Source organism: Rhinopithecus bieti, unplaced genomic scaffold, assembly GCF_001698545.2.
Source record: "Rhinopithecus bieti isolate Rb0 unplaced genomic scaffold, ASM169854v2 scaffold_17861, whole genome shotgun sequence".
Lineage (NCBI taxonomy): Eukaryota > Metazoa > Chordata > Mammalia > Primates > Cercopithecidae > Rhinopithecus > Rhinopithecus bieti.
Window position 1 is genome coordinate 6,076,191 of NW_016809830.1, and position 16,428 is coordinate 6,092,618.

The window sequence follows — 16,428 nt, forward strand, 5'->3', positions numbered from 1 at the left end:
AAGACTCATGTCTCCAACAACCGAACTCCCTGAGTGAGCAATTCATGTCACTTTTAAGGGCTCACAACTCTTAAGGGGGTGTGTGTGAGAGGCTCATGATTAATTGAGCAAGCAGTGGGTATGTGATTGGGGGCTGCATGCACTGATAATTAGAATGGAACAGAACAGGACAGGGATGTTCACAGTGCTTTTCTATGCAATGTTTGTAATCTATAGATAACATAACCGATTAGGCCAGGGGTCGATCTTTAACTACTAGGCCCAAGGTGTGGCGCCGGGCTGTCTGCTTGTGGATTTCATTTCTGCCTTTTAGTTTTTACTTCTTCTTTCTTTGGAGGCAGAAATTGGACATAAGACAATATGAGGAGTGGTCTCCTCCCTTAATTTTACTCCACTTACAAAACATGTATTCAGAGACAAAGTTATTAAAAATCTCAGGGCAGCAACTGGACAGAAGTAAATCACAAGCATGGGGACTTCTGTGCACACGGCCCTGGGGGCTGCACTGGTGCCAGCCCATGAGACCGGTGGCCATGTGATGAATGGGGTGCACCAGGTAACAATATGCTGTGTGAAGGTAACCAACCCATGTCATTTGTATTTGGGATCCCTTGTCTATTTGGGAAGAGTTGAGACTTAGGAATTTTGTTTAATAAAATTGGCCACAGAGTTTGGTCAAACATCTTATTGAAGCAATTTGCTGAGCTGCTTTATCAGAATCAAGGGCTCTAAAACATAGAACTTTTCACACTCTCCATATTATATGGTTTGGCTGTGTCCCCACTCAGATCTCATCTTGAATTGTAGCCCCCATAATTCCCACATGTTGTGGAAGCGACCTGGTGGGAGATAATTGAATCACGGGGCAGTTTCCCCATACTGTTCTCATGGTAGTGAATAAGTCTCAAGAAACCTGATGGTTTTTTTCATAAGGGGTTTCCCCTTTCACTTGGGTTTCATTCTCTCTCACCTGCCACCATGTAAGACATGACTTTCACCTTCTGCCACGATTGTGAGGCCTCCCCAGCCGTGTGGAATAGTGAGTCCATTAAACCTCTTTTTCTTTATAAATTACCCAGTCTTGGGTATGTCTTTACTAGCAGCATGAAACACAGAATAATACACTGAAGCACGTAAGAATGCAGTTTCTTACAGATATGGAAAAACATCTGAATATTCTGAAATTGAAACTATAGGAAAAAAGTATAAGCCTTAGTGATTTGTTTAAGAGCATGTAGGTACTGAGATTCCATTGAATAGCATGGCAACTGAATTTCACATTTTACCTTCATTTCTCATTGCTGTCTTCCTTAGAATCAATGAAATTGCCAATTATGTTTGTGTGTGTAGTCACTTAAAGTAGATGTATTTCAAAGAGATTCGCAGTCATATATATGAATCATGTATTAAGTTTTTATTTCTGCCTTTGGAGAACCAGCTGGAGGGGAAGCAGAGTTTCAGTACTTAGAGCCATCCATGGCATACAGTAAGTGCCCAACTAATATTGATGAATGAAATTTCGTGAAGCTGCTCTTCCGTGCAGTTCAATCGGATTGGCCTATCAAGGCTCACCAAGGAGAAACTCTATAGACCCCAGAGCCATCTTGACATTTCTAGCTTTGTGAGCAAATTCAGGCCAACATTTGGATGATAGTCTTTGAAATGAAGCCACTAAAATAAAAGCCAGGTGCTTCCTTTGGTGGTTCAAACCCAGAGTCAGAAACAAGACGTAAAAAGATCAAAGCATAAACTGTCACAGTAGATGATGAGTTGGGAGTAGGACCCAGGAGCTTTCTCTTTTGATTTAAATTGTTGTAACATTCCCTCCAATCTCCCACCCTTATTTTTCTTTTTTGCAGGTGCTTCATCTGTACAAATGAATCCAATATTTCCATGTGAGTCCAAAGTTCTCAAATTCTTCACTGGCAGCATTATATGTTTTGGTGTAAAGTTTATTTTCATGGTTTAAAAAGTCAAACTATTTTCCTGGGACGTTTGATGATAGAGAATAACTCAATTTGCCAAATAATACTGTTTTAATTGACTTGCTCCCCAAACTGACTCTTGTCTAGCAATTATACTTATAGGTATAATTATATTTTTGTATAAGTCTGATTGAACAACCGTTGAAATATTTATGTGCATTTAAAATAAGAGGCTATATTTCACCAATGGTTATCAATGAAAAATTCACGCATACACAAAATTCCTGATCCTGCAGTCCTCTTCTGAAAAAAGAAAAAAAAAAAAAGCCATTTGAGTGTCTACTATGTGTGATAAACATTACAGATGATATCTCATTTATCCTTCACTGAAGCCCTGTGAGAGACATTATGTTACTTCCCCCAAGTTCCCAGAGGCTCAGAGAAGTTGAACTAGTTACCCAGGGTCACACAGCTAATGTGTAACAGGGAAGATGTAAACAGTAGTCACTGGACCCCAAAACTCCTGCCATTGTGGCTGTGATCTCTCCCCTCGACTTCTAACTTTTTCCAAAGGAACATAGCATTCTGTTTCCCTTTTTTCCCCAAGAAAAGAGATGCCCGTCTTCGATGCATCAGGCAATATTCTCTCTTTAGGGGATTTCTCAAGCTTTTCCAGTCCCCCGGATTACCACTCCCACCGCTTTCGCATTCTTAGTGACTCCACCTTCCTGCTAGAATATCTTTTAGGGGAAAAGGTGGGGAGAGAGCCTGGGAGGGTTATATTCATGGCAAGCTAATCTTCTCCGAAGCTCCTTCCTCCTTTCTCGTCAGTGAGTCATTTACTTTGAATAAATAGCTTCTTTGCTGAGCAAGGTTTCAGCAATTTTTACAGCCTTATGCTTTTTTATTTTTTTTAAATACGACTGGGCTCTTTCCCTTCTGGATGTGTTTGGGCTTATTGTGAACATAACATAAAACAATGTTAGAACCCTGCAGCTTTGTGTAGATAGAATAGCTAGTGCTTAAAGAACAAACCTTCCTTCCAGCTCCAAAGGTAAACCTCCCACACATGTCTTTACATGGTTGCTTAAAGCATGTTCTCGCCTATTGCCTCCTTTTATCATCCAACATCTTGTGAAATAACCAGAGTGGCCTGTTAGTACTCCCATTATGCAGAGTAAAGGCACTGAAACTCAAGTTTTAGAAATTAGTAGCAGAGCCAGGATTCCTACTCAGTTCTTCTCTGGCAGTGGGGCTGTGCCCATTTCTGCAGCCTCTCTCCATGAAGGGCCTGCATCCACCCTTTCCTTGACCTGGGGTCGCTGCTATCTCCAGCCATTCTTTGTTCTGCCATTCTCTGCACTTTCTCAGCCACACATCTCTTTGGCCTAAAAGCAAAGTGAGAAAAATAAATTTGAAGTAGAAACAAATTGTACAAGTCTGAGGGACAATTTCTGACAATATTTTGGTCTCTTGTTTAATTATTTTTTGAATGTTTGTGCAGTTGTCTGTGTGTCCTTTTGTTGTGAGTCTGTATCAATATTTTTCTTGTTTGTTTTAGAGGGCAAGTTCCCGGAGAGAGAGAATTGTCTATTTTTCTTTTCCTGCCCTCCACAAAACACCCAAACTATGTGGTTACTTTGCAGAATTTTTTTGATGTGAAATTTTCTCTGCCTGGCCATATCCCTCCCAATTTTGTTCTAGTTCTTTTAGGGAAAAAGAAAATGAATTTATTTTTTGGTTCTCAGAAATATTTGTTAAAGTAATTTTTCTCTGAAAACTCTCAGCTCTAGGGTCTAGTTGTAAACTTGTGCAACAGCATGGCTTGTAATCCTTTGGTTCTGCTCTCATGCTAGGAGAAATGGGGAATTGTAGCCTTCAAGCTGGACCTTAAGAGTCAGCATTGGCTTAAAAACACAAGTTTATCAGTAATATGTCTTAGTGTGGGCCTCTGTTCACTGGATATATGTGGCCTTTTAATTACAAAGGATGACAGAGCAGAAAGAATATACCCCATGAGGAGCTCCTTAAAAGAATAAATAAATTCTATGTTTATACTATAAAATGCATTATATTAAGTTTGACACTTTGACCAAGTGGCACAGAGAGATTCCCTTTACTGCAGATTTCTGCAGGGGCAGTTAATCTTCTCGTTTCTCCTGACTTTTGGAAGAGAAAATAGGCAATGACCTTGACTATAGAGCATCAATCAAAAGGAGAAAAATCCAGTTGGTGTCCAAATATTTGATCTCCTATGATGCCAAGTAGCTGGATGCTTGTGGTCTAACTCTGATGGAAAGAGCCTGGCTTGTTTATGCCAATAGTCTGACCCTAGTTATGGTTGCATTTGGAAAGTTTTTTTGTGTGTTTATGCCACTCTGTGAGTGAGACTGCAGATTCCAACTTACCTTTCTCCTAATCTCACTTGAGTGGCCCTTGGAGGTGTGTGCACTCCCTGTCTGCTGCTGCTGAGGCTGTACACTCATTCAGGGTGGGCCTTGCGTGGTAAATGACACTCATCATTGAGAGCCCCTCGCCCACCTAGTGCCTCTCACGAATAGCCTTAGGTACAAATGGGGTGCCCTGCAAGGCCTTTCAAGCTGGGGGCAGACACAGACTGTACTTGAAAAGGAATAAGGACTCCAGGCTAATCTGAGGCTTCAGTTGGAGCCCCTAACTTCTCAGTAAGGAATAACAATCCATGGAGGAGGTGACAGGGACTTGTCATTCCGTGAAGATATACCTGCATCATGTCCATGTCTGAGAAGCAGCCGAGTCCCCAGGAATGGAGAGGAGCCTCAAGAGGAGTGAGTCCCTGATATGCCCTATCTTCCTGATTAACCAATGACATCTGCAGATGAAACCAGTCAGGTAAAGAGGGATCTCCAATTTCTTCCCACTGACATCTTTGGTGCCCACCAAAGCTGGAGTGACCAGGAAAAGCAAATTTTCTTCTACCTTCCTGCCTTCTTTCCCCCTTCCCTCTCTTCCTATAGTCTTGCATCCTTATTTCATTCAAACATGTATTGAGTAAACATCTGTACCAGGCATTGCAAGGGGCTAAGCAGACCGACTAAGGAATATAATGGAATAAACAGAGGTGCATGTAGAATGTGATGGTGAATTAACAGAGGCAGTGATCAATTCTGGGAAAGGTAATTGGGACTTATTGGGAAAATTTCCACCTCAAAAGGGACATTAGCATTCCAAACAATAGGAGCAACACAGTCCAAGGCATGGATGACTGAAAAAGCATAGACTGATCATTAGTTAAGAATCTTTTTGTGGTAAATAACAGAATAAACATCTTGATTTTAAAAAAAGTGAAGATTTATTATAAGGACATGAGGGGAAGGACATGAGTATTTATCACCTCAAAAATGTCTCTCAGATGTTCCTCAATCTTCACTACTGCCACCTGAGTTCACAGTCCTGTCTCTCTCACAGGACCCCCAAGAGACCTCTTCCTTCTTTTATTGTGGTCCTATTGAATCCCTGCTCCATACAGCAGCCACAGTCATTCTTTTAGGCTTGCAAGTTGGATCACATCAGTTCACTCAAATCATGGCCCTGACTTCCCCTTGCCTGGAGAACTCAACCTGATTCCTAGCATGGCTTACAAACCCGCACTTCATGTGGTCCCTTACTAGTTTGTTCCACTCTCGTGTTTGCTCAGCTGGACAAAGCCTTTCCAAAGTTCTCTAATGTATATCCTCTTTCTGACCTCAGGACCTTTGCCTAAACTGTTCCCTTGGCCAGAGATGCTCTCCTTTTCTCCTCACTCTTCACCTAGCTATGCCTATCATCCTTCAAGGCTGGGGGGTCACTGTTAAACCTTTTTGAAGGGTCTTCCCGGCACCTCTTCCTCTCTTTCTGTCTCCTCCCTCCCTTAATTCTTAATCCACACCAAATAGTATAGTTCAGTCCAAACTCAGGTAAGTGAAAACAAGGAAGTAAATATTTTCTGATGGGAGAAATATATCTCCAATCAAAACTTAATTTCCTTGGAATTTATTTTTGTTGTTGTCAAAAAATATTTTGACACAAGCATTTGCATAGGTATACCCTTGTAGGCACAGTTTTAAGTTTTTTATTTTTACTTTTATTTGTGTATATTATAGAAGCAGTTTCTATTTATTGCTAAAAATTGATTGTAGAATGCATAGAGTGAAGTATTATTCAGTCTTAAAAAGTGTATTAGTCTGTTTTCACGCTGCTAATAAAAACATACTTGAGATTAGGTAATTTATAAAGGAAAGAGGTTTAATGGACTCACAGTTCCACATGGCTGGGGAGACCTCACAACCACAGTGGAAGGTGAAGGAGGAGCAAAGGCACATCTTACATAGCTGCAGGAAAGAGAGCGTGTGCAGGGAAAACGCCCTTTATAAAAACATCAGATCTCATGAGACGTAGTCACTGTCATGAGAACAACATGGGAAAGATCCACCCCCATTATTCAATTACCTCCCACTAGGTCCTTCCCATGACACATGGGAATTATGGGAGCTGCAATTCAGGGTGAGATTCAGGTGGGGACACAGTCAAACCATCTCAAAAAGAAGAGAAATTCTGACACATACCACAATATGGATGAACTTTGAAGATAGTATGCTGAATGAAAAAGCCTGGAACAAAAAAAAATATTGTATGATTCCAGTTCTGTGAAGTACCTAGGGAAATGAAATTTGTAGAGACAAAGAATAAAATGGTGGTAGCCAGGGGCTAGAGCAGGGGAAATGGGGAGTTGGTGTGTAATGGGTATGGAGTTTCAGTTTGGGAAGATGAAACAAATTCCGGAGATAGATGGTGGTGATGGTTACACAATAAAGAGAATAAAGTATACCTAGTGCCACAGAACTGCATGCTTTAAAATGGTTGCAGTGGTGAATTTCATGCTATGTATATTTTATCATAGTTTAAAATTTTTTAAAAAAGATTGCAAAGTAAACACACTAAAAATCAGAAGTTTCCTTAACTTCTTCCCTCCATTCCTTAAACACATTCTCTTCTTAAGAAGTAATTTCTACAACAGTTTGCTGTGCTTTATTAGTTAATAATATATCTCAGAGTTTTAAAAATGATTTAGTATTCTGATTCTTGATAACTCTGAATTAAGACTTACTTTGTATAAATAAACCATAAACTCTAGACATTCCTTTTTTAATGAGTGTTTGTTTCCTGTTTCCAATTACTACCAAACACAGTGTACATTTTAAATTGTGAAAGATGGTACAAAAGTGTTCTTTAAAAATGCTTCTCATTGGTATCAACAATCTATAAATGAACCCATGTCTTTACATCATAGCCAATACTGGATATTCTTAATCTTTAGAAAGATTAAACTGTTTTTCCTTTCCTGATTTGCATTTTCCATATTTATTTACCGTATTATTTCCATATTATTTATCTTTAAAGAATTCTTTATATACTAAGGATAGAAAACCTTTGTCTGTTATAAAATTTGCACATATTTTGTTCCAGTCTGCTGCTTGTCTTTACTTTGCTTCTCAAGTTTTCTGTACGAGGATTTATATTGATTGACAGGGTCAAATCCGCTCGTATCTTCCTTTAAGGCTTCTTGGTATTGGAATTTTCTTAGGAATTCTTCACTACCTTGAATAGGAACTTTATGTGTTATATAGTTTGTTTTTATGATATTTAAATATTTTATCAATTTGTATGTTTGCATATATATAGCATAAGATAGTATCTAATAACTGTGTGATTGTTTCAACTTGTCTTACTATCATCTTTCAATGGCAAACTCCGCAATTACTTTTGCACCAACCTAATACAATGCTTTAGGTTTGGTCTTGCCAAGTGCTCAGAAAAGAATCTTTCAGAATAGTTCTCCTTGTGGACTTTTCTCCATTTATGAACTTGTGCCAGCAATTTCCCCTTGAGCGTCTATTTAAGCACCTATTGAAATAACCTTATGTGGCATGTTCATTTCTTCTCTTCCTACTTGATGGTGTGTTTGTGCTTTTTGTGTTTGTTTTTATTTTTAGAAATCATTCCAGGGGAAAATGAGGTGCTGCTTTATCCCAGCAGATATCAGAAGAACAAAGTGTTTCTAAACACAACCTTTGCGCTGGTGACTGCTTTGTGAAGAAATTTCATAACCAAAGGCCTGTTAACAGGACTGATTATTTAAGACAACTGTGGTTCCTGTGTAGATTTCTTGTGCAATGTGTGAACCACACTACTAATTTACTCTTTGACCAAATGCTCCTGCTTCATAATATGCCGTACTCCCCTAAAGCTTTGGAAAACAGCTTTGAGCTTCTCACTTCTTTAGTAAAGAACTTCTCAGTTGATTTCAAGTGAAATGCCAACAGTCTCACTTTTTTTCAAACACGCTTCACAGCCATGGCTGTATATCCACTTTAAAAGTGTATGTTTTGTGGGTGGGGGTGCGGTGTGCTTTGAGCAGTTGTCAGATGTTTTATTTTTGGAAAATTCTAAATAGCATTTTGAAAGATAATTAAGGGTTGCTCAAGTTTCTTTCAGAACTGAGAAAGATATATTTTACCTCCTTTGTGAATTTTTGCACTCAGTACTTCACTTGTCACCTCCTCCTCTATTTTATAAATCTTCTAATTAATACTGTTTATTCTCCTCTCAGTCTGGCCTGAGTCGTGTTTTTATGATCATATTATTAGGAAGCGATAACATGTGTGGGTTTTTTTTTTTTTTTTTCTGTATCTGGGCTTGCCAATCACTATGGAAACAAGCAAATATTTACATAGTCCAGATACTGATTAATACCTACTGGTTATTTTGACATTATAAAGTTACTGTTTGAATGTAAAGAATTTCTCCTGAATAGTAAAGCGGTCTATTCTAATTTATTTACATTTGTAATTTTCCCATCAGAAATTAATACAGTTACTAAAGCTCTATCAAATTATAGCCATTTCTGAAAGAGCCATTTTTGCCACCATATGACTCAAAATGTTAAAACGTGCTAGATATGTAAATACGGTTGTTTTAAATTTTAACATGGACAACTTTTGGAAAAGAAAAAATTTCACCTGACATTAGTGATACAGATACATCACTTAAGATAGTATCAGCACAACACTACGTACTAAATGTTGAATCTTGAAAGGACTCATTAAAGAGGTATTTTATTAGGCCCTCAAAGAAATGTTTAGCAAGAAATGTAAGCCCTGGAATTTAACCTCTGGGGGCACTTGGTAATTCCCTCTGAGAGCAATATTACCCCACTTCTTCTTTCACTCTCCATTTGGAATGTTTTTTTTCCTAGGAAGATTTTTGTTTAACCTTTTTTTTTTTTTTTTTTTGAGACGGCAGTCTCGCTCTGTCACCCAGAGCTGGAAGTGCAGTGGCCCGGGATCTCTGCGATCTTTCGCGTTATTCTGGCTAAGCCGCCGCCTCTCCTGGTGGAACTTGTACACCATTCTCACTGACCGCTCTCAGCCTCACTGAGGTAGCTGGGACACTACATAGGGCTGTTCATCCGCGCCCACCACCGCCGGCCAGTTTTTTTGATATATTTTATGTAGTATGGAAGACGATGGGATCCGGGTTTATCTCACCCATGTTTATCTGACGCGAGATTTTTCATGCGTCAATCGATCTCCTGACCTCGTGATCCGCCCGGATCTCCTCAGCCTGGGTCACCACATACTTGAGCCACCGCGCCCGGCCGAACCTTTTTTTTTTTCAGCCTTGGATCCAAAAAGCTGTAGTTTGTATTGGAGAACAGTGGTTCTTAAACTTGAAAGTACATCAGTATTACCCAGGGGGTTGGGCTCCACGTCCCAGAGTCTGTGATTCAGTAGGTTTGATTGTGGCCACAAACAGAATCTGTATTTGTAACAAATTCCAAGGTGACACTACTGGCCCAGGTACTCATCTTTAAGAAACCCTGCCTGAGAGTCTTTTTCTTATTGTTATCTAAGTTGGGAAGTTTTTATAGACATTGCAGAATGTTTTAAAACAAACCTTAAAAATATGATGCAGCATATTTTATAACAGAGATAGAGCTTCCTGAAACCAAACAATATGGATTTATTACTCCTACAAAGATGGAAAGTGGTACCCTATGGGTCAGGACCCCAATAATAGCCATCATCTCTTCAAGAAAAGTGTTTCTCAAACACCCTGTAAGTATCTCATCTTATTAATCAACTCTTAACATCAATTGTACTCTTATCAGATAAGTCTAAAATTAAATGGTAAGTGGGTTGGTCAAATGTAGGTGAATCTATGGCGATTGACTGTTTTACATTTTTCATTAATACAACCTCACAGTCGTCAAAAAGATTAATTAGTTTACCATATTACCCATTTCTATAGAAATGAATATGAATCTTTGCATCTCATTTTAGCCAGCAAAATCAATGGAGTAGGAAATCTTAGAGCAGCATATTCTACTAAGAAAAGACTAAAATTTGAAGTCAGAAGAGCTGGATGATTCTTGGTTCTGCCTTTCACTTGTTATAAGATCTTGGACACGCTCCTTATTTTCTCTAGATCTTAATATCCTCACCTCTAAAATGGGGCTAGTAATATTTACTTGATTGAGTCAGCAAATATTTTTTGAATGTCATCCATGCACTGGGCTCTGCTGTGGTGATGTTCAAAAGATTATGCCATGTTTTCCTCTTTCAAGGCATTTATAGCATTATTTTACTGAATAAATGAGAGCAAGAGTGTGAAGAACTTAGTAAACTATAAATGCCTAACGTAAAATCTTGTTGTTCCTTGCATAGTAGCTGGCCTTGAACATGGATTAAATGAGCCTCATCTACTCTTGGAAAGTAGACAGGGTAACTCCATGCTAAATGGAATCCTGCCCTGAGAAAAGTTACTACCATTGATTTTGGCATCAGACTAGTGGGTTGCAATTACAACAGGTATTTTTCCTCTAAATACTTTTGATCTCTGGAGAATTCAAATTGTATTTTCATTTCAAGAAAATATTGATTTAGCTGAAAACCAGGGAATCTAAAAGGGATGATCAGAATGCTTGCTCAATGAACAGCATTCAGGTTTGTGACGTAAAAAATAATTTAATGAAGTTTAAGACAGCAAAAAAACACTCCTTTTAAAGTTTGTTGACATCAAATGATTTGTTGCCTTATGAGGAGTAGTTGTTTTGGTTTGTTTTGCTTTGTTTTTCAATGAATAGAACTCTTTTAACACTCCAGCTCAGAATAGATAGCAGATTTCCTCCTATCTAAGAAAGTCGGGCATTGTTAGCGTTGAAGGCTGTGGGCTTCAAATGTTATTGGATTTTGTTCTGATAAAGCAATTTCAGTCTCAAATGGAACGTGTCATTTCTTTTTTATTAAATTTCCCAGTTATTCTTTCACCTCAGGTTTTTACGTTGCCTCCTATTTATTTCTGGACTTATTCACTCAAAATATGGGAAGGCACAAGGGTTTATATCAAGTCCCATACACCCTACAGCTGTCAGAAACCAAGAGGAAAGGACAGAACTCACAATCAAAATGGCTCCTATTGGCAAACGAGGGTAAAGCTCCGAGGGAGAATTTACATCATCAGGAGGCAAATGGCACTAACGTGTCACCACGTCTTTAAGTCAGTCTTCATTTCAGTGTATGTTCAGAAGGGAATGATGCAAACATGGTGTTGCCTCTTCAACATTTCCTGCCAGGTGCCCATTGTCTTCCTGTGAAACACCAAGCAACTTACAATCAGAAAGAGAAAACTGGTTGAACTACTGGTCCATTGTGCTCCAGGTTTTGAAACAGTCCAGTTATGTTTCTGTATTACTTTGCAATATGTATTTTCCTTAAGATTCAGTTTATAAAGTTAAATATCTGTCCTATTTTAAACTATCTGGTCCTTTCACCTTTGCCCATACTACTTACTACATGTCCCCATCCCTGCCATCACAGTCAACTTTTAAAAATATTTTTTTTCCATAGGTTATTGGGGAGCAGGTAGTGTTTGGTTTGGTTACATGAGTAAGTTTTGCTTTGTTTTTTTCTTTTCTTTTGTTTTTTTTTTGAGATGGAGTTTCGCTCTTGTCACCCAGGCTGGAGTGCAACGCTATGATCTCGGCTCACTGCAGTCTCTGCCTCCCAGGTTCAAGCGATTCTCCTGTCTCAGCCTCCTGAGTAGCTGGGATTACAGGCACCTGCCATCGCTCCTGGCTAATTTTTGTATTTTTAGAAGAGACAGTGCTTCACCATGTTGGCCAGGCTGGTCTCGAACTCCTGACCTTAGGTGACCCTCCCTCCTCAGCCTCCCAAAGTGCTGGGATTACAGGCGTGAGCCACCGCGCCCGGCCATGAGTAAATTCTTTAGTGGTTTGTGAGATTTTGGTGCACCCATCACCCAAGCAGTATACGCTGCACCCAATTTGTAGTCTTTTATCCCTCACCTCCTTCCCACCCTTTCCCCTGAGACCCAAAGTGCATTGTGTCATTCTTATGAATTTGCATCATAGTAGCTTGGCTCCCACTTATGAGTGAGAACATACAACGATCGAATTTTTACCCAATTTTTTGATGACTTCCCTATGTACAGTTAATTCTGACTGCCTCTAAAGAAGTAATCTCTGATGCTATCACTTTATTCCTTAAAAGACTTCTTGAGCTCACAATTCCCACTTATGGTCTTCAAGACAGGCTGTTTATCCTCCCACACTTTTGTCTCATTTTCCCATTGGTCCTTGCTCAGTACCTCTCATTTGGTTTAGCTAGTTTACTTCCTGGATAATTCCAGCCTTAGTCATGCTATTCATTCCAACAGGTTAGATTCCTTTCAGTCTTCTAAATCTAGTATATCAACTGCTTTTTCTAGAAAAACTTCGGAAGGTATGTAGATATTTAGACAGCCTCTGTAGACAATGTGCGATGTATCAATCCAGGGAAATCTTGATGAGTGAGGTTTAATTATTTAATTACATAGAATCGTCTTGTCCTCTTATTGTAGTTTCATTTTGCTTCTCTTCATCTCTCCCTCCCTCCACCCCTTGTTCCTTTTCTCTCTCCTTTCCTTCATTCCTTCTTTTTTTCCTTTCTCCCTCTGTTTTCTCTCTCTTTTCTCTGATACCTCCCTTCCTTTCACCTAGACCTCTCAAAATATGGATGGGGAAATAAAAGAAAAAGCACAATTCGAATCTGTTGTTTTGGTAACTTTATTATCATTCTGGCCTTATAATTTTTTTTAATGACTAAAATGAGCTGTATTATTCAGAAGATGTAGATTTGTTATAGACTATGGGGATTTGATTATCTATTTTGGTACCTCTCTGTGTAGAACAAGGATTATTACTTAGCAGTACTGCATAATTATTAAATTGCTAGCTAGGTCACATTTTAAATGCAAAAAGTATACACTAAAACATTAACAATAACAAAATATAATTTCTAGTATTGGTGGTACCACTTTCCTCAAGAGAAGATAGGTAGTGAACAAAACTAGTCAGATAAATATTGTAAGTTTACAGATCAACAGTTTCAGGTGAATTCCTGCTAAACAGCATCATCTTGCACAGGCATGTTAAGCCCTGACAAACTCCAGTGGACTCAGGACATCTTCTTCTTAGTTTTTCAATTATTAGGCATTTTTATTCATTAAACAAAATTTTATTGATGTCTGCTATTGACAACTCCCACAGAAGTGAGCATATGACTCAGAGGTCAGGTCAGAATATTTTGGATTGATCAATACAGATAGAAATGAGAGAGCCCTGCTCCTCTGAGTTCTTACACCCTAAAGCACTTATAAGGCTAGAACTGCATGGGGGACATCTTTGCAGCCATATGGAGAGAGGCTTTTGGGGGAATGAAGCCAACATAGAAAAAGTGGAGCCAAAAGAAGGGACAGAAAAAGACAGTTTCCAGAAATAAGTTACTGATGACATTAATCAGTCCTTAATCACTGGTAACATTAATAAGTCCCTAGATCCAGCTATACCTGAAGCTCTATCCTTCAGATTTCTCATTATGACAGCCCATACATTCTTTTCTCATTTAAATAAGTTTGAGTTGGATTTCTGCCATTTTAAACCAAAGAGTCCTGATATCCTGAAACTTTCCTTATTATAAGAGTAAAAACTGATGTAAAAAAATAAACTGCAAAGGAGTACAATGAAACAAATTACATTTAACTATGTGACAATGACATTTTTGAGGGCAAAGTGGTAGAGTTTTAGCAATTTTATACAGTTCAAACTACTAAAAGTAATATTAATAGTTTCTTCACTCAGAGATAACATCTGGCAACATTTTGGAATACAGTTTCCTAAAACTATTATGATACATATTTCTGGAAAACATGCATGTTTAGAGTTTTTATTTTATTTTACTTTATTTTATTTGTTTTTATTTTTATTTTTTACAGATAGGGTCCTGCTATGTTGCTCAGGCTGGACTCGAACTCCTGGCTGATGCAACCCTTCTGCCTCAGTCTTCTGAATAGCTGGGACTATAGCTGTGTACCACCACATTCAGCTTTAGAGTATATTTTTTTTTCGGTGAAAGGATAACATTATAATATAAACTTGTTTTGTAACTTTTCTCACTAAATAATATAATATCTAATAAAATATAATTTTAAATCATTTTAATGACTGAATATTGTTCCACAGTGTGAATGAGCCATCATTTATTTATTACATCTTCATTGTTGGATTTCTACAGTGGATATTCCCGTATGTTATTTTTCAATTTTTCATTATATGCACTAATAATCACTATGTACATAACACTGAAATGACTCTGACTCGTTCTTCCTTAATCATGTAAGAAAGGTGCCTTAAATTAAAATCATAATGGAATCAAGGTAAGAGTTGGCTACCAAAATGCCATCTTTTGTCCCCTTGATTTGCATATTATGTGAAATATCTTGGCATGTTTAATAAAACTTCTGTACCTTCCTGAACTAAGTTTCAAGCTTTGTGGGTTTTTCTCTAACAAGGAAATAGGCATAGAAATGAAAGGTAAGGTTACTGAAGACAACTGGTCCAGGGTGAATAACAACTCTAAGAAAAGGAGCTAAACACCTCTTCCCAGTAAACAAATAGCGTCATGTTACTGTAACAATTGCCCTGGTCCTTCCCATGAGAAGAACAAGACATTCACAGTTGTTTCCCTCTCTTTCTGCTCCCACATTATTGACTTAGAGCATGACATGTTTGTACAATTGTAACTAAGTCACCAAAGGGAAATGTCTAAATCAAACCGCAATTAATGCGTCGTAAAGTGCTGGGTAATAAGCCACACATTACCTCCAGGAGTGACAAATTTTTAGAACTAAACCCCAGTGTAAGTCTGAAGCAGCAGAAGATTGGAAAGAAAAAACAATCCTTGCCCGGTTATTGTGGGGTGTGAAAGCCACGCTGTTGTGGAAAGGCAGTGTGAATCCATATTATGCAGAAATCAATGGCAGCCCAATCTTTGCAGACTGCACGAGGCGCCGTGTGACAAGGGCACTGCGATTCTCCTAATCAAGCAGGTTGTGTGAAAGCAAAGAGTCCAGCTGAGCTTGATATATCCAGCTGGACTTTGTTTGCTACTTAATGGAGCAGGTCATAGTTATAACACCCCAAAGAAATCAACCAGCCTCGGCTGGAGGAGCACGCGGAAGTGTGGGAACTCCAACAGTTCTATGGTAAATCACTTCTATAGGTCATCTGCAGAGAAAGAGCTCAGAGGAATAATAAAGGGGCGTCATTCTGCTGTCTGTGTTTATGATTCTCCCCCCAGGAAAGGGAATCAGGGTGGGGAGGGAAAGCAATGTAGCTGGAGAAACATTTCATCCTTTTTTATTCTATGCATTATAAAGCTCTTGGCAGGGCATCAGCCACTAAACTTAGCTCCCCCTTTTTGAAAGCCACATGTTACAGGGGTTTTTAAGCCAGAGTGATGGTGATAAAAGGCCAATTCAGGGCTTGGGGACAATTTTTCCTAACAACATGCTTTGCCTCTTTGCTTCTTTAAACACCTGCCGCTTTGTGCAGCCTTTTGAGATACAGCCTTCAGGGTAGCCCTGGCTCTGAGCTGGGAGGGTGAAGTTCAAAGTTAATGCCACTCTCTACTGCCATGGCCGGGGGTGTGCGGCCACTGCCCTCACCTTGGCATGAATAATGTCACTGTCAGAATGTATATGGAAGTCAGGAGGGTGGGATGGGACTCTTCAACCTTCTCCAACAATGGGCTGCTAACTTTGGAAGCAATAAGACCCCTCTCCAATTCTTGACAGAGTCCTTAAAAGTGTCCCCATCACAAAACTCTTGGGATTTAAGCGTGCTGTACAAAAGGTGCCTGGCAAATAGATATATAGATTAGTTAGGGGAGTGATGAGTTTTCTGACTACAAGTATGTTTAGGTGAACCAGGCCAGACGAAGTAAATGCTCTATCTATTAGAACACTAACTACATTTTTCCTTCTTTCTCCACCAGATAATCATTCTCACTGCTGAAGAGCTGGACGTTGCAACCTGCAGGGATTGAGCCACTAAGATTTGGTGGAAAAGCTGGAAGCCCTGGTAATT